General features: G+C 42.2%; 1 protein-coding gene across 1 annotated transcript in view; it reads right to left on the bottom strand.

Annotated features, from left to right (window-relative positions):
• LOC306922611 (E3 ubiquitin-protein ligase pellino homolog 1-like) overlaps positions 1-20292 on the bottom strand; it is a 33924-nt gene extending 13632 nt beyond the window's left edge. The window contains exon 1 of the mRNA XM_079500332.1: positions 20154-20292. The gene's annotated coding sequence lies outside the window, so the exon portion shown is untranslated. The remainder of the gene's footprint in view (positions 1-20153) is intronic.
• Between the last annotated feature and the right edge of the window lie 3361 nt (positions 20293-23653).

Raw genomic sequence — 23653 nt, 5'->3', positions numbered from 1 at the left:
CATTTACTGTATGTGATTTTGTATTGAATGAGTGCATGGGTAGGGGCTCCATGTGGAGCCTGACCGATGCTGGATTTATTTGGGTCTAATGCCATTCCCGATTTTGGAGTCCTAGAATACCACCAATATTTTGACCAAAAGTACTAAATGATTCTTTTGTAAGATATTTTTGGGTCCTTTATTGATAGAGATAGTAGACTATGACAGGAAATGGGGAGAGAGAGAGATGTAAAGTGACATGCAACTACGCCAGCCGCCCGGGCAGTACTAAATCAATTCTAATACATTTGAAAAACATATATTTGATTAAATATTATATATATTTGATTAAAATATAAATATTTTGAACATATACGTTGTTCAAAATAGAAAATAAAAAGATAGCCAACCTGGGGCGCCGATGCCTAGTGGTTACGGCACATACCACACATAGGTTCAAATGTAGACTGACATTGAGTCACGGATTCGATTCTCAAGCCTGACGACCTTTGCTGTGTGCCCTGTTTGCTATCCTGTTTCCTGTCATTCTACACTGTACAATCTACTATTAGGATTCTAAATAAAGGTAAAAAAATATCTTTAAATGAACATACCTACAAGCTCACAAAGCATTGCAAAGCAACACATTGTGATTTGTGAGTAGATTGATTGGCTATTTTTTAACTATTTGTCGCCTATAATATTATGACATAATGTCATGACCAAAATAGGGAAACAGGGTTGACAGTGGATCCCCGTCAGTCCGTCACCGTCAATATATAAACACGAAAGAAGCGGTAAAAAGGTATGCACTGGGTGAGCACCTCCATACAAGTGAATAGACAATCCGTGCAGACTGCCCTAGGCACAATCATAGCTGCGGTGTCACATTAAGTGCAGCTTAGTCTCTCTCAGACAGACTGTTGACTCCGTCAATAAAAAAGAGGGCGCTGTTTTTCCTTTATTTTTTGACGATGGGTTCTCATATTGAGTGCAGCTTGATACCGGCCTACAGGGCACCGCTCCAGTGATCTGTCTATAGGAGGGGATTTCCGGTTACCTCTCTAGATAAATATAACTCTATGGTTCCATGTCTATGGAGTGCAGGACTATGGACACACTGTCTGCTGCAGGGACTGTGACCTTTTGACCCCTGACCATCACTCTTTAATTGTTTTTTGTGACATCATGTGACAAAGACCCCACCGCAGTCACACTGGATGTAAAGCCATGTTTCTGTGAGTATATGACATGCATCTTAGCCTGTGCGTGGGTTAAAGACATGTGATGAATAGAATCCCTCCCACCCACCCACCCCCCCACACAAGTCACACGTTTACTGTTTATTTCACTGGCCATGAATAAAGCCAGTTAACTAGAGGGGGACAGAGGATCATTCACTCGCTGTAACTGGATAATAGGGGAGCTTTGCAGCCAGCGACAGAGACCCACCCCCTCCACCAAGACAAGGAGGATGACTTTTAAAGTGACTTCACTCCTCTGTAACAAGGACACTTCTGTGTGCTATGCCCCCCTTTTCCTCTCATCACAGAAGACGTTAACAGGCCCACAAGTGTTGACCGCAGGGTAGAATAATGACGACCACACGACGGGACGGAGGGCGCAGGGCGGCCAATTCAGCGGCGAGAGCCAATCACAGAGGAGAGAGCAACATGTGAGCTGGCCTCAGTGTTGAAAAGAGACGCTATGCTCAGCACCTAGTGATAATGAACGTGGAGCTAAAAGCCCTTGAGGCCTACTTAACATTGAATTGACATACTGTAGGTTCACCAAATTAGCAGGGTTTATCCTGCAATCTGTGCACAATGTTTTTTTCTTTTTTAAGATTTTTTGGGGCTTTTCTGCCTTTATTGATAGTATCAAGTGAAGATAGACAGGAAAGAGGGAGAGAGAGAAGGGGAGAGATATGCAGAAAAGGTCGTCATGAATGGGACTCGAACACACAACAAGCTGTCAGGCCAAAGCCTATTATGTGGCATGCGCCTGGACCACTTGGCCAGCGGGCGCCCCGTGTACAATGTTGACTAGAGGAAAGGTCATGCATGGGGTCACTCAAATTGTTAGAGCTCATGCTGTGAGGAGCGATATTAAGGCCAGGGCATTCTATTCTGAGATATCAGGTTTTAAGTCAGTGTTGGGTAGACAGAACAGACCAATGGGTGGAAATATCCTTAGGGCCTTAGGGGTGAAAATACTGAACTGGTGTACAGAAACCAACCAAAGCATATTTCTTCCCCAGTTGTAAAGGCAAGGTGCTCTCATCCAAACAAACGCTCAGAGTTGAAAATATTTGAATCCTTTGAGACCAGGATAAAAACGGCAGACGTGAAAGTTCCTATCTCACAAAGATTTGGTACCCCGTCTGTAGTAACTCTGAGGACCCCGAGTCCTGGACCCCCTGTTGAAGAGCCCTGTAAGCCATGAATAGAGGGAATGCCCATGTCTGTAGTAACTCTGAGGACCCTGAGTCCTGGACCCCCTGTTGAAGAGCCCTGTAAGCCATGAATAGAGGGTATGCCCATGCATGAAGTGAATGGGAAATCGATGATGTCACGCGCATACCCTCTATACTAGTACTGTATAAATAAATAATAAACTATGAAATCCTACATGTAGATAACCAAAGTCACCAGGCATAAATCCTGTAGCCCCTTAAGTGGACTTAAAAGCATTAGCCTACTGATTCTGTTCAAAAGCCTTCATTGGAATTTACAAAGCTAATCAGATATATTATCCTATATTGCTCCTGTAATAGAATGATATTTCTGCATGATAGTGAACTGCATACAGTGCATAGTATTTCTACATATTTCTGCATGATAGTGAACTGCATACAGTGCATAGTATTTCTACAGTGAAGATAACTGACTAGTAATGTCTGTGAGATCGATCGATTGCTCATGCCTTCAGCCTGCCTGTAGGGGGAACCGCAGCACCAATCTCCATTCAATACAAAGCCTTGAATGAGAGAAGACGTCTGCGTATTGTTTCACATACTATTATCCCCTGTTCCAGGTAAATATATGGGGAAACGTTACCCTGTGGATACATAGTTTCATGCTATTTTTGCACTCAGGGTTTTGTGTGTTTTGATGGGAGAAAGAACATTAATAGCGTTTGTAGTGCTTACTCACTGACCACAACATGTATACTATGAGCTAAGCTAAGCTAACGTAGCACAAGCCATGTCAGCAGACAGCACGTCGCTGTTTGTGATGACGTCACTCATAGAAAAGGGGTTACGGTTTTGCTGGATGCCAGAATGCACAACTCTGAAGAAGTGGTGCATAGTTATCATTACTGTTCTGTATTGCACTAATGTTTTCTGGGTACATTTTAGGCTGGTTAAAGTCACATTGCAAATGGTATGAAAAGAAGACATAAGTTTATTGAAGTTAAAAGTGATAATTAATCTAGAGCTAAAAGTGTTGGTTTAAAATGATTATTAACACATGCTTACCTATATACAGTATTTATCTCAGGGATATGGAATGTACAGTAAGCCAAGTTAAATGTGTTATTATGGACACCGAGCTACCTATACACTTACCTGGTTCTCGTCCTGTATAATTGATGATGATTCATACGTACCTTGATTGTGAAGATGCTGTAATATGTATGTTTATCTATGATGTGTTGATTATTTGATAATTGATTCAATACAAAGCCTTGAATGAGAGAAGACGTCTGCGTATTGTTTCACATACTATTATCCCCTGTTCCAGGGGTACAACATTTGGAGGCACTGCTGAGATTTTTCAGAAGGGAGGACCATCCTCAGTACCCACAAGGACCCCTCTCATCAAGCATCTTCCAAAAACAACTCAGGCAGCAGAGGACAAAGTGGCTATAAAAGAGGGCCAAAGGTGACTGGTACGTGTGCATTCTGAGGTGAACCAAGTGACCACTAGGGAGCAGCAACGTTCAGTGAAAACCCTCTACACTAGCACTGTTGTCCACCTACCTGCTAAAATGGAGTCTATGTTGGAGACCTTACAGCTGGAGATTAAAGGAGCATTGTACAGACTTAACAGAGACCAACTGATAAAAATCATTGAGCTGCAAATACCACAGTCAGTGAAGGAGGATGTGATGGACAAAACTCGCAACGCTCTTATCTCACATGTCATAAAATATGTGGACAGTGATTATTTGGCGAACCTAGAAGATGATGGCATGGCATGGATGCTGAGTTTAAAGGATACGATGGAGAAATTTGAAGATACTAGTGAAATGAGTTCATCAGCTAAACCAAAACAAAATGAGGAGCAGGAAAAATTGCAAAGGGAGCTAGAGACACTGAAACTTGCTCTGCAGCAGAAGGAGAGTGAAATGCAGGTGTTGGTGAATAAAAAGGTGGATCCTACTCTAGACCACAACTCACCACAAAATAATGTGGTACCGGCCCATCCAGATAGTGCACCCTGGCGCAAAGAGTTCAAGATATCGGGTCAAATAGGAGAACTTGGACAGAAAGACCGGCTCACGTTTTCTAGTCTGGCGCGTCAAATGGAGAACGGGCTGAGTAAAGGTTATTCAGACCTAGAAATAGTGGACGCTGTGATCAGAGCTATCGTACCAGGCCTGCAGCTGCGGAATTACCTTGAAGGAAAAAAAGATCTCACTTTACCTACCTTACGTAGTATCCTCAGGTCTCATTATCAGGAGAAGAGTGCAACAGAGCTGTACAAGCAACTTACCGCGGACGCACAGGGTCAAAAGGAGACCCCACAGAACTTTCTCCTGCGTACAATGGACTTGAGACAGAAAATTCTGTTTGCCTCTCAGGAGGCAGAGTCTGGCCTTAAGTACGACCCCACACTAGTACAGAGCCTGTTCATGCATACAGTACTTACTGGTTTACAGAGTGACAGTGTAAAGAGTGACCTACAACCTTACCTCCTACAGACATCTACCTCGGATGAAATGCTGCTGGAGAAACTTAATGTTGCATGCGCTAATGACAAAGAGAGGCAGGATAAAAAGAGACAGAACTTACCACCTCGTTCCACTAATGTCCATGTAGTCCAGTCCAGTGATGTTTCTGTCGAGAAGAAATGTAACTCACAACAGCAGACAACCACCCCTGCATCTGATTTGTTAATGGAGCTTAAAGAATTACGATCAGACATGGTGATGTTAAAGGATCTGAAAGCTGAGGTCGCCCACATCAGAGAAAGTATCCAGAAGCCAACACAGGGGCCTCAGCAATATCAGCCGGCCGATAGAGAATATGGAAATATGCCAGCCTACAATCACCCATCCGGGCCGATACAGGGTCAAGGGTCAGCTCAAGGACAGGGGCCAACGAGAGAAACAGCGCAGTTTCAACAGAGATCTTCACCCCAACGATTCTACACCGCACCACGTTCCCGGTCAGTATGTTTCAACTGCAGACAGAATGGTGTGGAGTACTGCCAGCATTGCTTCAACTGCGGGAGTAGCGAGCACTTCCGTGCAGGCTGCAGGATGTACAGAGAACCAAGACCAGCCCGTGAGAGTCCTTTAAACGAAGAGCGGTCGCTTCCACGGGACCGGGAGTGACCCGACACTTAAATGTGTCCCAACGCTGTGCAAACTGTGGAAGAGGAGAGGAAAACCAAACATTGAAACAGTGCTCTGTCTGTAAGAAAACAATGTACTGTTCAAGAGAATGTCAAGTTATCCACTGGTCAGAACATAAAAACAACTGTACACCATGCAACTTGCCAAAAGAAGAGAGACAAAGAACTTACACATGCCACAGTGTTAATGATAAAGGCAGGAACAGCCAGACAAGAAGTCGATCCACAGTGATTGAGTTGGTGGGAAAGAAATGTCTAGTTGAAGCTTACTTACAGGGACAGAGAACTCAGATGCTATGGGATACAGGCTCACAGGTGTGTGTTATAGATGAAGAGTGGAAGGCTGAACACTTACCGGATGTAAAACTGAGAGAGATTGCAGAGATTATTGATCCACTTAAGCCCTTACACCTTGAAGCTGCAAATGGAACCGGAATGCCCTATGTCGGGTATGTAGAAGTGACTTTCAGTTTGGCAGCGGACGCTAAAGAGCTCCAAATCCCAGAGCTCCAAATCCCAGTGTTGGTGCTGAAAGGTAACCAGCAGCCTTGCCCCATACTTGGTTTTAATGTTATTGAGTGCATCATCGTAAACAGTCTAAAGAAGCAGACAGAATACACTCACCCAGAGAATTTGGTGAAGACCGTGGAGATGGCTTTCCCGACTTTGAAAAAGAACCAAGTAAGGGCTTTCATCAACGCAGTGAGTACAGAACAGATGGGTGAATATTCAGTAAAAACAATGATTGGGAAGATCACTGTGCCAAAACATTGTGCAGTTCAGGTTAAATGTCGGGTGCAGGCAAGGCCCTTTGAAGAGGACACAACACTTGTATTTGAGCCAGATGAGAACCAGCAATGGCCAGAAGGGCTTGAATTTTGTGACACCCTCTTATTAGTCAGAAAGGGAGCTTCACCAAAAGTCACTGTGGATGTGCAAAACCCCACCAACCATGATATAATTTTATCAGGGAAAACCCTAATTGGCACTGCACAGCCCGTCAAGTCAATATATCCAGCCAGCATACTGGAAAAGGCTCACTCACCTGTCAATGTAAACCACATTCAGAATCGTGGTGCCAACAAGGATGATATCAGTGAGGAGCTGTGGGACCCCCCTGTTGACCTGAGTCACATAAGTGAAGAACAGGGACAAATAGTAAGTCAAATGCTACGGGAGGAATCCAGTTCGTTCTCCAGGACTGATGATGACATAGGCTGTATTGAACAGTTACAGTTGTACATTTCATTGAAAGACAGTGACCCAGTGGCACGAACATACGTGTCTGTCCCAAAGCCGTTGTACCAGGAAATGAAGGAATATATACTTGATTTGATTGCACAAGGCTGGGTTGAGAAATCAAACTCATCCTATTCCTCTCCTATGGTCTGTGTAAGGAAAAAAGACGGCACTTTGCGCTTATGTATAGACTACAGAGCGTTGAACAAGAAGACTCACCCTGACCGGCAACCAATCCCCCGGGTACAGGACATTATGGATAACCTGGGGGGGAACACCCTGTTTTCTCTGTTGGACCAGGGAAAAGCGTACCACCAGGGCTTCATGGCCAAAGAAAGCAAGCACCTGACAGCCTTCGTGACCCCGTGGGGCTTGTATGAGTGGGTTAGAATCCCATTCGGGCTCATGAATGCACCTGCAGTATTCCAACGCTGCATGGAGGAGTGTTTAGATGATTTAAGGGATGAAATATGTGTTCCATATTTGGATGACACAATTGTATTCAGCAAAACGTTTGAAACCCATGTCAACGATGTCAGAAGAGTACTACAGCGTCTGCGGCAGTATGGGATTAAACTCAAGCCACGTAAGTGTGACCTTTTCAAGACTCAAGTCCGGTATCTTGGCAGAATTGTGTCTGCGGAAGGTAGCAGAATGGACCCAGCCGACACTGCAGCCGTACGGGCCCTCAAGGAGAAAAAGCCAAAGACTGTCGGTGAGCTGAGGAGTATTATGGGCCTATTAAGCTACTATAGGCAATATATAAAGGATTTTTCACGCATCGCCAGTCCACTCTACGACCTACTCAAAGGGCCGGAAGAAGAAAACAAGGGACAATACAGAGGAAGGAAGCTGCAGACAAAAGCAAAGATCAGAGGAGTACCATCACACACACCAGTCAAGTGGACAGACATGCACCAACGGATCCTAGAGCAGCTGATTGACTGTCTAGTTCAGCCTCCAGTCCTTGGATTCCCAGACTTTTCTCAGCCTTTCATCCTTCACACGGACGCGTCCAACAAGGGTTTAGGAGCTGTGTTATATCAGCGACAGACTGGGAAACTCAGAGTCATTGCGTATGGATCACGAACGTTGACAGCACCAGAGAAGAACTACAATCTCCACTCGGGGAAACTGGAGTTTCTGGCTCTTAAATGGTCCATCACCGAAAAGTTTCGTGATTATTTATATTACGCCCCATTCTTCACAGTGTACAGCGATAACAACCCGCTCACATATGTGTTGTCCACTGCCAAATTGAACGCAACAGGGAGTCGATGGGTCTCAGAACTTGCTGATTTTCATTTCACCATTAAATATCGCCCAGGAAAAGAGAATATAGATGCGGACAGCTTGTCTAGGATGCCCATAGACATGGAGACCCTAATGCGACACTGTACCGAGGAGATGTCATCTGATGCAGTGGGAGCAACTTCACAGGCAGTAGGAGCACAGCAAGAGTCTGACGTCGCATGGTCGATGGCTATCTCGGCTACATGTGCAGTGGCAACCAGGAGTGCATCTATTATACCATTCACCGTAGCAGAGATACAACAGAGTCAGAGCGATGACCCAAACATAGCACCAGTGGTACAGTACAAATTGTCAGGAACGAGACCAGTTGGGAGAGAACTGAAAAGTCTCAGCATGCACAGTCGATGCCTGTTAAGGGAATGGGATAGGCTTGAGATATGTGACGGTGGAGTACTCTACAGGAAGACAGCAAAACGGAGACAACTGGTGCTGCCGGGAAAGCATAAAGCTACAGTGTTCAGGGAACTACACGACGAAATGGGCCATCAAGGAATAGACAGGACAACATCATTGATACGGGAGCGGTTCTTTTGGCCATATATGCAAAGAGAAGTGGAGCAGTATGTCCTTAGGAGTTGTAGCTGTCTGAAACAGAAAACACCCTGCCGTCAGACAAGAGCACCACTCACCAGTATCATCACAACCCAACCATTTGAACTTGTCTCGATTGACTTCCTCCACCTCGACAAGTGCAAGGGTGGGTATGAATATATACTCGTAATCATTGACCACTTCACTCGCTTCGCCCAGGCGTATGCTACCACAAATAAGTCAGGAAAAACTGTGGCTGATCGGATCTTTAATGACTACGCACTCAAGTATGGATTTCCGTCGAGGATACATCATGATCAGGGGGGGGAGTTTGAGAATCAGCTCTTCTCCCAACTGAGCAAGTACTGCGGCGTCGCTGGGTCGAGGACGACGCCCTACCACCCTCAGGGGAATGGACAAGTAGAGCGTTTTAATCGCTCATTACTTCAGATGTTAAAGACGCTCACTGACCAACAAAAGTCAAATTGGAAGGATTCTTTGAACAAGCTGATATATGCATACAATTGCACTCGGTGTGAAGTAACGGGGTTCTCCCCATTCTACCTCCTCTTTGGGCGGTCCCCACGACTACCCATTGATATGCTATTCGACTTGAATCCTGAACCAAGCGGTGGCAGTCACCGTGACTATGTGGAGAAATGGAAAAAAGGCATGGAAGAGGCCTATAAGATCACACAAGAAAACATGCATAAAGCTACAGTAAAGAGCAAAGGAGCTTATGATACCAAAGTCAGGAGCTCAGCATTGTATCCAGGGGACCGCGTCCTGGTGAGGAATATGACGCCTCGGGGAGGTCCAGGCAAGTTGAGGAATCATTGGGAAGATACGATCCATACTGTCGTTCGTCAAGTGGGGAGAGATGTACCAGTCTATGAGCTGAAACCAGAGCAAGGGAAAGGGAGAACTAGGGTATTACATCGCAATCTTCTCTTGCCCTGCGACTACCTGCCACTGGAGGATCAAGTACACCCACGCGTGAAACCGCGGAAAACAGCGGAGACGGACAAAGACATTACTGAAGACGACGACGACGATGATGAAGAGGAGTACTACTTGGTGGACATGCCACGACGGCAACCACAGGATCAGCAGGAGGTTGTTACAGGGGAACCTGTCGACAGTTGGCTGTCTGAACCGGAGGACATGGATGAATGGACAGACTTAGTGGACTACGTACCTGACCGCGGGGAGAGCTCAGGGGAACGCTTACCTGAGAGCGAGGAGGGTCAAGAGGATAACTTACCTGACAGCGATGGAAACCGAACCTACCGGAACCTACCTGAGAATAATCAAATGGAGAACTTACCTGTAGAAGTACCTCAGTCGCCAGCCCGAGGTGTTGGGGAAGAGCAGAGATCTCCCCGGCCTCAGAGGGAGTGCAGACCACCGAAGATATTCACGTATGACCAGCTTGGCAATCCAACTTGCCACAACATAGCGGTGCTGCCTTATTATGCAAATGCCCATGTGCCATGGACAGTTCCGATGCAGCCATACTGCTACCAGCCTCCCTTCATATATGGAATATCTATAGACTGTTGAATGCACCCCTTTTCATATACACTCATTGTCCTGAACTGTCACTTACTCGTGGACTTGAAACAAAGCCGAGTGACAGATAAACTCACAGACTGTTACACACAGCAAACTACTAACGAGGGTATAAAAAGAGTTCCGGATTGTCATACTTGAATGTGAATGTTTGCAAAAGAGTTCCAAGAATGTAACATTGCAATGACTTTTATTTGGTGAAAGAGTTTCATGTTTCAAAAGAGTTCCAGATTTCAATAGTGGGGACTAGGGTATTGCCGGTCACTACAGGATTACTGATCACAATGTTGAGGACAACATCTGTTTTTGAGGGGGAGTATGTAATAGAATGATATTTCTGCATGATAGTGAACTGCATACAGTGCATAGTATTTCTACATATTTCTGCATGATAGTGAACTGCATACAGTGCATAGTATTTCTACAGTGAAGATAACTGACTAGTAATGTCTGTGAGATCGATCGATTGCTCATGCCTTCAGCCTGCCTGTAGGGGGAACCGCAGCACCAATCTCCATTCAATACAAAGCCTTGAATGAGAGAAGACGTCTGCGTATTGTTTCACATACTATTATCCCCTGTTCCAGGTAAATATATGGGGAAACGTTACCCTGTGGATACATAGTTTCATGCTATTTTTGCACTCAGGGTTTTGTGTGTTTTGATGGGAGAAAGAACATTAATAGCGTTTGTAGTGCTTACTCACTGACCACAACATGTATACTATGAGCTAAGCTAAGCTAACGTAGCACAAGCCATGTCAGCAGACAGCACGTCGCTGTTTGTGATGACGTCACTCATAGAAAAGGGGTTACGGTTTTGCTGGATGCCAGAATGCACAACTCTGAAGAAGTGGTGCATAGTTCATTACTGTTCTGTATTGCACTAATGTTTTCTGGGTACATTTTAGGCTGGTTAAAGTCACATTGCAAATGGTATGAAAAGAAGACATAAGTTTATTGAAGTTAAAAGTGATAATTAATCTAGAGCTAAAAGTGTTGGTTTAAAATGATTATTAACACATGCTTACCTATATACAGTATTTATCTCAGGGATATGGAATGTACAGTAAGCCAAGTTAAATGTGTTATTATGGACACCGAGCTACCTATACACTTACCTGGTTCTCGTCCTGTATAATTGATGATGATTCATACGTACCTTGATTGTGAAGATGCTGTAATATGTATGTTTATCTATGATGTGTTGATTATTTGATAATTGATTCAATACAAAGCCTTGAATGAGAGAAGACGTCTGCGTATTGTTTCACATACTATTATCCCCTGTTCCAGGGGTACAACACTCCTACTGTATATAATTCAAAATAGCCTTAATAATATCGGGGTATCCATGAGTATATGACAGCAGTAGGCCTACAGTACTTAGGATTTTCCAAACAGCTTTTAAGTTAATAACTTTAATCAACATACTGGAATCGAACAAAATGCTGTAGAAGTGAAGTATGAATGTAAACAAAGCCATGGTTGTTTAAATGGGAAAACTTGAAAATCCCAAAAGGCAGGACCTGTACAACGGACCACAAGTCAAATATTTTGTTACATTCATCCAATGAGAGGGTTGTTTAGCTGTAAAGAGTCAGCTTCACATCACAAGAAGCCTCTAAAATAAGATTAGGGTCAAAGACTGCTGCTAACACAGCCCCTCAATACTAGCTATTCATAAGTTAACACAGGCTGCCCCTTCTATGCTAATAGTCTTACAGTATATGCCCGGCTATGGGGGCCAAACTGAATTTGCTGGCAAATTAGTTAGAATGACGCAAAACGATTTGCTGCTTAAAGTAAAATTACAGTTGGGTTTTTGTTTACATTGTGAGCTGCTGTTATCAGTGAGCACCGGACAGTTCACTGTGTTCTCAAGGACAGTGGTTCTCAAAATGGGGTCCAGGGACCCCTAGGGGTCCTTGGGGGGGTTCCAGTGGGTCCCCAGCAAAAGTAGTTAGTGCACCATCATTTTAACCACTTTATCCATTTATATGTTGGCTATTCAAAAATAGCAGATGTACAAGCTCACAGCGCGTGCCTCCCTGTGAGCTTGTACATCTGCTACTTTTGAAAAATCTTGAAAGTGTTTGAAATATGTTGAATAATTTAGAATTTCTTTTACACAAATCTTCTCTTCTGGGGTCCCTGGCACAAAACATTTTGAAAGGTCGTTTTCATGGCCAAATGATATATATCAATTTGGGGGTTCCTTGACATGAAAAGAGTTTGAGAACATACAGTACATACTGTACATATATTTCAAGTTATAAACAGTATAGTTGGCTGTGGCGGGTGATACACTAATCACGAGCTCTGACCACACCCACCACGCATTTTGAGCAAGTTCATTCTTTCAATGCTTATCAGCAGCATCCCTGGTTCTGACAGATGGAGAATGCTACAATATTTAAAACTTGTGAATTATTCACTAAACAATCACCTTGGGAGGAAGTTTTCCTTTAGTCATTCATACTTTCCTTTCATTCAATCAGCTGTTTTTCCTGGAAAAATGAAAACCTCCCGAGCTGTGAGGTTTAAAACACGTGGTATCAGCACCACGGTATGATACAGTTATTTAACCCATTAAAACACGTGGTATCAGCACCACGGTATGATACAGTTATTTAACCCATTAAAACACGTGGTATCAGCACCACGGTATGATACAGTTATTTAACCCATTAAAACACGTGGTATCAGCACCACGGTATGATACAGTTATTTAACCCATTAAAACACGTGGTATCAGCACCACGGTATGATACAGTTATTTAACCCATTAAAACACGTGGTATCAGCACCACGGTATGATACAGTTATTTAACCCATTAAAACACGTGGTATCAGCACCACGGTATGATAGTTATTTAACCCATTAAAACACGTGGTATCAGCACCACGGTATGATACAGTTATTTAACCCATTAAAACACGTGGTATCAGCACCACGGTATGATACAGTTATTTAACCCATTAAAACACGTGGTATCAGCACCACGGTATGATAACGTTATTTAACCCATTAAAACACGTGGTATCAGCACCACGGTATGATACAGTTATTTAACCCATTAAAACACGTGGTATCAGCACCACGGTATGATAACGTTATTTAACCCATTAAAACACGTGGTATCAGCACCACGGTATGATAGTTATTTAACCCATTAAAACACGTGGTATCAGCACCACGGTATGATACAGTTATTTAACCCATTAAAACACATGGTATCAGCACCACGGTATGATACAGTTATTTAACCCATTAAAACACGTGGTATCAGCACCACGGTATGATACAGTTATTTAACCCATTTAGGACTGAGGGCTGAGGCCGATTTAAAAAACACCTTCTAAATAGCCTATACTCATCTAAGGTTTCTGAAAACCTTCAAATATGTATACAAAATGTATGTTGTGTATATACTGTATACTAGCAACAACTACCGCAAAAGGGGTTCCCGTCCTGAAAGGTATAGTTTCTACTAAATACTAATGCATTCCAAATCAGTAGTTCTCAAACCTTTTATTGAATTTTTTATTTATAAGTGTATATCGGCTACTAACAAAAATCTAAAATGACACAGATGCTTTCGGTTTTAATTGAGTACAGCTGAACTGAACTGCTATATTGTTATAGCCACTGAGCTCCAGTGGAGATTTTCCTCACAGTGGAACCAGCCATGTTGTGGTCACAGGCAGTGTTGCCAGATTTTGTGAGATAAATAAGCAACCAGGTCTCTGAAAATAAGCCCAGAATTAGCGACTATAGGCCAAATGAGCAACCTATATACATCGGCCATTTGAAAATAGCAGATCTATAAGTTCACAACGCATCGCATGGGGCTTGTAGATTGCCTACATTGCATAACAAATCTTGAAAAAAGCAAAACATTTTGAACAAATCTGGTACGGGTGTTGCTGGCACAAAATATGTATACAGTAGATGGGGGTCCGCGTACCAATACATTAATTTGGGGGTCAGTCCTTGCCCAAATAAGCAACTACAGTTACATTGTACTGTACAAATATCCCCCAAAATATGCAACCCACAACTACCTATAATTTACAAGCAAAGACAAAAAAGGCGTTTATAATAATCAGCCTTGGCACCACTGGTCACGGTCAATTAATCCAGCTCAACAAAGTCAAGCGAGGTTATGTTATGGTTATGTGTTTTTGCAGTATAATCCTGAACAGGAAATAATAACACAGCCTCCCTGACCCGAGTTCACCCTGACACTAGACAGAGGTAGGTCTATATAAGAGAGTTCACCCTGACACTAGACAGAGTTAGGTCTATATAAGAGAGTTCACCCTGACACTAGACAGAGGTAGGTCTATATAAGAGAGTTCACCCTGACACTAGACAGAGGTAGGTCTATATAAGAGAGTTCACCCTGACACTAGACAGAGGTAGGTCTATATAAGAGAGTTCACCCTGACACTAGACAGAGGTAGCTCTATATAAGAGAGTTCACCCTGACACTAGACAGAGGTAGCTCTATATAAGAGAGTTCACCCTGACACTAGACAGAGGTAGGTATATATAAGAGTCAGTCACTTCACTTCTATAGACCTGTCAGAGAGAGCTGGATCCAGACACCTTTAAAGCTGCACTCCTGTAACTTTCATGTTCTATCCTGGATTCAAACCTGGCTCTCCTCTGCAAGTGCTGAAATGTTTACCACTGAGCTAGTAGAGCTCAGAGCTCAATAACAATCAGATGTGACAGGTTATGTCACGTGATTTTTACTACATATTTGAAACAAGCCGACTCACGATGGAAACAAGTGAAAATTGTATTCCACCACAATAGCTACATTTCTCTCCAGTAGAACATTCCCAGAAATATATATGGTGTAGAGTAGAGATGCGCCGATAATCGGCCAGTGATCGGTGATCGGCCATATCGACCGATATTCACTCTGATCGGTAATCGGCATTTACCCTATATGTGATCGGCAATTTACCTTATCTGGAGAAACTGATCTTTTACACCATTTAAGTAATACGTATAAATGTCAATCAGATATAGAGCATAATATAATTTTCCATTTTTGTGACAGGCCAAAACATTCTCCCCTTCCTCCCCCCACACACAGGAACAGTTTTGACATAATAATTTTGGAAATAATTAAATTTGCAACATTTCACAAGATCAGTATCGGACCTATCGGTATCGGCCGATCATGAGAAAAACAATCGGTGATCGGTATCGGTCCCAAAAAACCTGATCGGAGCATCATTATAGTGTAGAGGGAAGGGAACTAGAATGGTATTTCAACTGGTGGTCTGTTGACTATTGCAGGGCTGGCCAATGTGGCCATGCATTCAGAAACATGTTTAAATATAATAATATAATATTATTATAATATTATATATACTGTATATAAAATCAACATTGGCCATCAGCGTCAGTTTAAAAGTGCTTTATTGTATAAAACACATAAAAAAGTGTTTTACACACAACCAACCAAGTTGTATCAATCAGCCAGATGTAAACCTATTTGACAAACATAATTGCCTTGATGCTTGTAACAATAACGAGCGTCAGTGTCAGCTTGATACCGACACACACACCTGCCCTCTGTCTCATGCATTGCTCTCCAAAAGCCGTTGAATATGATGGAATATGAAAGGATTACTGTGATTATGGTAAGATGGTTGGTCACCCTAAACTTAACCCACGTAATGGTGCATGAACCCCCGCCACTATTGTGTCAGGTGGGTCGATGATGGACCCACCCAACACTATAGTGTGGTCTCCAGGTTGCTCTTAGTCAGGATGGTGGTCCCTGGCCAAAATTAGTTGAAAACCCCTGCAAGAGGATCTATTATACTTTGGAGGTCAAATAAGTGATGTAGCCTATAGGGTTGAAATGTGGTTAACAGACTTGTTTTGAATAACTTTTTTTAACAGAATGTTGTTCGTGGTGTGTGGCCCCTCCCACAGATTGACTGACTGCCTCCATTTGGCTGCTTGGCTGACAGATGTTGCTGACTCATCAAGGCCGTCCATCTTCGTCACAAAAACGGTTCAGGGCAAAGCAGTTTGGGTTTCATCCACTCGACTTACAGTTACAGTGTTCCGTTCCATGCACTCATATGGCTCTCATGTTTGTACATCAACGGAGCCCTTTAAGACAGATCACAACTGTCCTTTTATAGTCTTCATGAAGCAGCAATGGAATATTAATCATACTCCAAAAAAGCTCCCGTATTGGCCAAATAACATTGCCGAATAGAAATTGCTGTTGTAACTTGTTTGTATTACTCTGCTCTGACATTTTGTATATTTCAAAAAGTCGAATTCAGTTCGAATGTGCTAAGATTCTAGGGCGTAGCGCATAACAGGCTTTGTGGGGGATTCTTCAATGTCATTCAATGTTGCCGAGAGATGGAACATCCACTCAAAAAGTGTTAACATTTTGGAGTTTAGTTCATAAACCTAAACCTAAGATGACTAATTTTCTCATTTTGGACTATCATGATTCCTTTGGTGTGGTGCTGCCTGAAGGCACAATTTGACTGAATGCTGCATGTACTTGTCAGCAGGTCCAGATTCACAATGGACTTAGTGAAGCTATAAGCTCCAGGGCCCGCAGCTTGCAGGGACCTGTGCGAGACTATTTCAAATGGGTACAGTTGTCACCGATTTCCATGTAACGCAACACAGTACCCTCAGCTAGTGTTTTTGGTCATCCAACAGTTTCTTAAGTTAACCACTTGGTGGGAAGAGACACAAAAATAGCAGATAAAAGCGTCGGGAGCAGACTTATTAACTCTATGGGTGCAGCGGCGATAGTGCTGACGCACACGCATTCATTCACAATTCGTTCTTGATTGTGTTACATGCACGTGAATCACATGAGGGCCAGGGCCCTCGGGGGGTTGATTCGGCACTGCTTGTCAGTAGAAAATAGATTTATTGTTTTTTCCCCAGACCTCCAAAATTAAATAGCTAATTAAGCTAAAATAATTCAAGACGATATCTAGTCTCCTAAATCACAATATCGATATAAGAGATATATATATATATATATATATATATATATATATATATATATATAATTATATATATATATATATATCTGCCCATTATACATTACATATCACAGTTACAGAACGTGTCTGTATAAATGGCTTATTACTGTACTGTATTGTATGTTACTGATACTTCTCTGCTCCAGTATCACTTTTGTCTGGTCTAATTACTTCACTTTAAAGGAGTGCTCTATGACTCGCAGACCAAGGACTTAAATGTTGGTTGCCCATTCAGAGTAAAACTTTGAATCAGTAACAATGAATGCTTGTTGTATCACACCAAACCGGACAGTTAAGTTTAGGTATACAAGGTTAGAAATTAGGTTAGTTATGGTTGACTTAATGCATTAGACTCTGATGCCTAATGCCTAATCTTAACCTAGCCTGGTAAACCATCTCTGAGAAGGTTAGGTTAGGTACTGTATCAGGTTGAAAATGGTTAACTGTGTAGGTATTAGAGATGTTTAGGTATGAAGCTAATACATTGAAGTACTAGGTATTAGGATAGACCTTATTAGGCTTGGCATGGGTCATGTTTGGTTCAGATCAGGGTAAGGTTGTGTGGGGCAGGGGCCTTCTGAAACATAGGAAAATATTGTAGGCCCATGACATCATAGGATGCTGTCATGGGCAGCATCCTATGGACCCTACGTACATGTACAGGTCCATTTGGTTCCATTAACTGTATACACCAAGGTTTCCCAACCGGCTCATGGCTGATCCCTCAAAATGATTTTTTTGTTATCTCAAGATCTCAGCTTACAAAAGAGTATCCTTTTTCAGGATACAATGACCACAATATTGACTACTGAGCAGCTGTGATTTTCAGATGTCACGTTTTTCCAATATAAACACACAGGATTTGTTCTGTTTTGGAACAGGCCCCATTTTCAAGCGTGGCTTTTCAACTCAAAGGATGCTAAGTTTGTGTGCTTCTGTTAAAGCTGAAACTCTGTAATACAATACTCGCCCATGGCACTGCACTGCACTCTGAAAGCATCAGTTTTCAGCCCTGTTGGAACCTTGGTGACCCTGCAATTGTTTTGAGTCTCCAATCAAGCCTTGAAATGCACACCACCCATCCTTAGGGGCTTTTCCCTCTAAACAAATGCAGCCTCGCTCGCACTACATCAGTGGAAGATAAACAGTGCTGGTTTTTGATGAGTGTGAATGTGATTAACGGCCGGGAGAGAGCTATTTCAAGAATGGAAATTTTTGGCGGAGAAATATGATGCCGTTATATTTATATACACATCTCCCTGCCTGATTGCTGTGAATGGTGTTACTGTATAACTAGTAAATGTGTTATGGCCACCCTGTGTGATGTTGTCTAGTATGAGGAAGAGCTTTGAGCTCGAAACGTCACAGCTTTTTTTTGTGGTGCGATAAAGCATCTGTGGCATTGGAGCCCTCAGTGTGCGAGAGTTTATTTATTTGTCCTTGCTTACTGTCACTCAGCAGCACCTGCCCAAGTTATGGTTGTGGATGTGCATGTCGTTTTGCTTTTTTCATGTTGTCTACTGAACATGTAGACAGTTCAGTGAGTGAGAAAGAAATGTTGCAAATTAAGCATATCAACTGGGGAAACCCACAGTTTGAGAACCACTGATACACACACCAAGGACAATAAATAGATGCCCAGCTGAGCCACAAGCTCAGATGTCAGTCCAAGCCAATGGTCTGTGTAGTGTAGTTGTGATGTCAAAGAAGGGTTAAAGTTATTAAAAGATCACACACACACAAAAGCAGCTCACAAATACATAATTACAGTCGGCAGGGGGGCTCTGAATGACCTGCTGGACTTAGACAAAATGGGCCAAATTTGAGAGAGGGGAACAAAGGAGACTAGACTCGGAGGCCAGATGCTCAAGTGAGATGATGCATGCAAATCAGTTGATGTGGACGGAACAATAGCCAGCCCCCCCAGCCCAGCCCAGCCCAGCTGGGGCTTGCCTTACCCCCAGCAAGCCAGACTGGCCCGCCGTGGCCCGGCCGGCATCACTGATGATCAGTGGTGGAAGAAGTACCCTGATATTTATTATCAAACAAGTAAAAGTATAGCGAATAGCAAAGTTATAAAAAGGCCTGTGTTCAAAATGTCACTTGAGTGAAAGTACAAAAGTATTCGCATGGAAATAGGCTTACTTGAAGTATTAAAAGTAAAAATACTAAAATGTTTGGAAATTGCAGATCTACATGCTCACAACGACTCGCGACTGTGAGCTTGTATATTGGCAATAGACAGTGCTGCTAAGGTGGTAAATGTTTTATAATAATAATAATAATAATAATAATAATAATTAGTAACCAAAGTTTTTAAATGATTATATAGTAAAAAGTACAATCTTTTTCAGTGGAGTAGGCTAGAAGATAAAGTAGGCTACTCCAGTAAAGTAAAAAATACCTAAAAATTGTACTTAAGTACTTCTACTTAGTTACTTAACTGTGTGTATTGTACACCATTGGCCCAACCGGCATGTCACACAACAAGAGAAGAGACTAATCTATTGTGTGGCAGTGAGCTTTAAGTTCGTAGCTATTTCAGACGAAAAATAACAGAAAGAAATTTGCTTGCTTGCAGTGAACCTAAAGTCTACAACATGATAGTACATGAATTATTTACTTGCATAAAATAACTAGTGAAATGAATACAAGCTCAGTCATGACAGATAGCAGCCTTATAATTATATATCGGATAACGAGTTAAGGAGAAGTTGACACTTGACAGAGATGGCTATAGCGTATACGTTGCCATTCATTCACTAGCCCACATTGTAACACATGGTAGATTATTATAATGATGATATAGGGCTACGCTAAATACACGTAAAGAAAACAATTAACTTAAATGCCAAAAGGAAGACAATTATCGCCTTACCTATCTGTGTGAACGCATCGTATTGACGTCCCCCAGTAGGATATCCACAACGGTGATGTGGAAGAAACTATAGCAGCTTCTCAAAATAAGTAAGTTTTAACTGTTTTATTATAACGCTCATCCGTTCGGTCAAGTCTTCAATGTACAAAACGGACTGTCATATGTGCCGCTCTCTCTCTCTCTCTCTCTCTCTCAGCACACACGTGACAGCGAAATTTGACACTTCTGGTTAGCATGGTGAACCACTAGGGGGAGCTGGACAACATTTACTCCCCTCAGGCAGTTCTTTGTGAGTTTGTGGCCATCTATCATGCCATATTCCATATGTCCCCATATAATACTTGGTATTGGTAGGCCACTATAGGCATGCATACTGGGCCGGGGGTCAACTGTAAAATGTAGTCCTAGGCTATTAAAATGAGAACAGAACACCAATCAGCATTTTGATAATTAAAAGGACCACTTCACCACTTAGGCTATATCTTTATATATAATCAGTCCTCACAAATAATCATGATAAAATAGCACCAACATGGGAGTGGAAAAATATGCTGGCTTGGTAAGGCTGCAGCAAGGATCTGCTAAATGTACTTATATAAATATAATATATAATAATATATAATATAGTGTCCACCTTGGTGTTTTAACCCTTCTGGATGGGAACCCCTTTTGGGGTTCTGTACAGTATGTACAGTATTAGGTCAGGATTCATAAGGCTTTTTAGAATTGGCCTCAGTCCTAAATGGGTTCACTAAAATACGTGTTACATCAACACTAAAGGATGGACTTCACCTCATACAGATTTCTACAAAATAAAACGAAACTAAATTGAACAGAGGATATTATAGCCAATGTTGAATATTAATAATAGCTATTTAAAATATAGGAGAGTCGCGATTAAACAAGTTAACTTAGACAGCCCTAAACAAATATACCATGGTATGGTCCTTTATGGCAGTGGTTCTCAAAGTGAGGTCCAGGGACCCCCAGAGGTAACGCCATAATGGGGGGTCTGTGGGTCCCGCTTGACATGAAAAGGTTTGAGAGCAGAATCTGTTGAGGGTATTTAGAAGTCACACTTTTCTACTGAGTATAAACAGTTTTTTTCTCACAAATACAACATTTCCACAAACATCTGCCAAATGTTACTGTCAGTCACACACAGCAAATGCTGTAAAGTAAGTAAGATAGCCTTGCCGAGCCATGAGGCCCATAGGGCAGGAGCCTATCTCCTGTTTCTGTAGCGTGAGGCTAGTAGGCTACACAAGTACACCCCCTGGACATGACGCTAGTATGTCGCAGGGACTTACCCCCAATCCAACCCTTGATGCTGAGTGCCAAGCAGGGAGGCACTGGGTCCCATTTTTCAGAGTCTTTGGTATGACCCGGCCGGGGAGTTTTAGAAATATAGTGCTTTCAAATTTGAGAAATTCACAATGGGGCTCAATGGCAGATATTGGCACGTCAAAAAAGCACTTTCACCTAGAAACTCCATTCACACTTTTTATAATTCAGCTTACTGTGGAGACACATGCTGGAACTTTTTACTTTGAAATGATTTGTAGTTTCTGAGTTATTTAACTTAAACGCCCAATGCATTCTCAATGGCAATAGCACAAACTTTGGCATGCTACTATAGTCCTTACACCTAGAAACCCCATTCAAACCTATTTAGGTTCATCTTACGGTGGACATGTTTGCCTGAAAAGGAATCTTTGAAATGTTTCATAGTTTTAGAAATATAGTGCTTTCAAATTTGAGAAATTCACAATGGGGCTCAATGGCAGCTCTATGGCACTTCAAAAACACTTTCACCTAGAAACTCCATTCACACATTTTATAATTCAGCTTACTGTGGAGACACATGCTGGAACTTTTTACTTTGAAATGATTTGTAGTTTCTGAGTTATTTTATTTTTTTTCAATTTACGTTTTATTGAATTTTAATCAAACATACATGAAAACGAAACGACTGACAATTGACAATACATACAACCGAAAACAAAACAAGACAATATACGTACAATACACACAAGGGGAGATGTCTGCCTCTCTTCTCCATTGATGATCATTCATAATACATAAGTACCTCAAACAGGTGCATATACAGGTTAAACAGGTTTAACTGAATCTATACAAAATCAGGTCTTATGGTAGAAACATGAGTAATCCATCTAAACCAGTTATCTGTGAAGACTTCAACCTGACCTCTGAAGCTGAATGTAATTCTCTCCATAATAAATATACTATAGATTAAATCAATCCATTCATTCATAGTTGGTATAACATTTGTAAGCCACTTTTTTGTTAAGGCTTTTTTGGATGCCACCAGCAGTACCCTCAGTAGATACTGATCCTGCTTTGCAAATTGAAGTCCTTCCAGATCTGCAAGATACATGGTTTTAAAATCAAAAGGAATGTCAACACCAACAACTGCTTCCAGGACACTGTGGACACTTCTCCAAAATGGAACCACAGAAGGGCAACTCCAGAACACATGAAAATTATTCGCCAATGTTTCCCCACAGAGTCTCCAACAGTCCGACTGATACGTGTAATGTCTTTTCTGGGCTGGAGTGCAAAAGAAACGACTCACATTTTTCCAGCTGAATTCTCTCCATGTGGGGGAACTACTCATTTTCCACTGATGTTTACATATTCTTTCCCATTCTTCTGCTGATATAGTAAGGTTGCCCTCTGTTTCCCATCTTGCTTTAATATTCAGAGTATTATCTCCTTTCATGTTTTGAAGCACTACATATAAATTTGAGTTTCTGAGTTATTTAACTTAAACGCCCAATGCATTCTCAATGGCAATATAAAACTTTGGCATGCTACTAGTCCTACATACTTACACCTAGAAACCCCATTCAAACCTATTTAGGTTCATCTTACGGTGGACATGTTTGCCTGAAAGGAGTCTTTGAAATGTTTCATAGTTTTAGAAATATAGTGCTTTCAAATTTGAGAAATGTATAATGGGGCTCAATGGCAGCTCTATGGCACGTCAAAAAATCACTTTCACCTAGAAACTCCATTCACACTTTTTTATAATTCAGCTTACTGTGGAGACACATGCTGGAACTTTTTACTTTGAAATGATTTGTAAAACGCCCAATGCATTCTCAATGGCAATAGCACAAACTTTGGCATGCTACTAGTCCTACGAGTCTACAGCTTAGGTCTTGCCCAGCGTGAAGGAAAGTAGGCTTTCTAATTACACAAACGGCCTTTGTATTGGTATGTACGTAAAAACCTTTTTTATATTTCCGCTACAGAGATATATTTCGCATTTCATGCGAGGGCTAGAAGCAAAGAGTGCTTTACTAGTTTGCTGGCGCTTTGCCATGGGGGGTCGGAACAACATATGGAATGAATTCTGTACTGGCCATATATGGAGCGTGCCTTGAGTGTACAGGGTTTGATGAGGGCCCAGGTAGGGCCGGGCCTTAATTTTCGGGCCTGTTGAGAACTGTAGTTTTCGCCGGCTGCCAGGTGCG

This window comes from Electrona antarctica (genome assembly GCF_951216825.1).
Source record: "Electrona antarctica genome assembly, chromosome: 4".
Classification (NCBI taxonomy): Eukaryota; Metazoa; Chordata; class Actinopteri; order Myctophiformes; family Myctophidae; genus Electrona; species Electrona antarctica.
The sequence above is the reverse complement of the archived record's forward strand: the minus strand, read 5'-3'. Positions and strand labels throughout refer to the sequence as shown.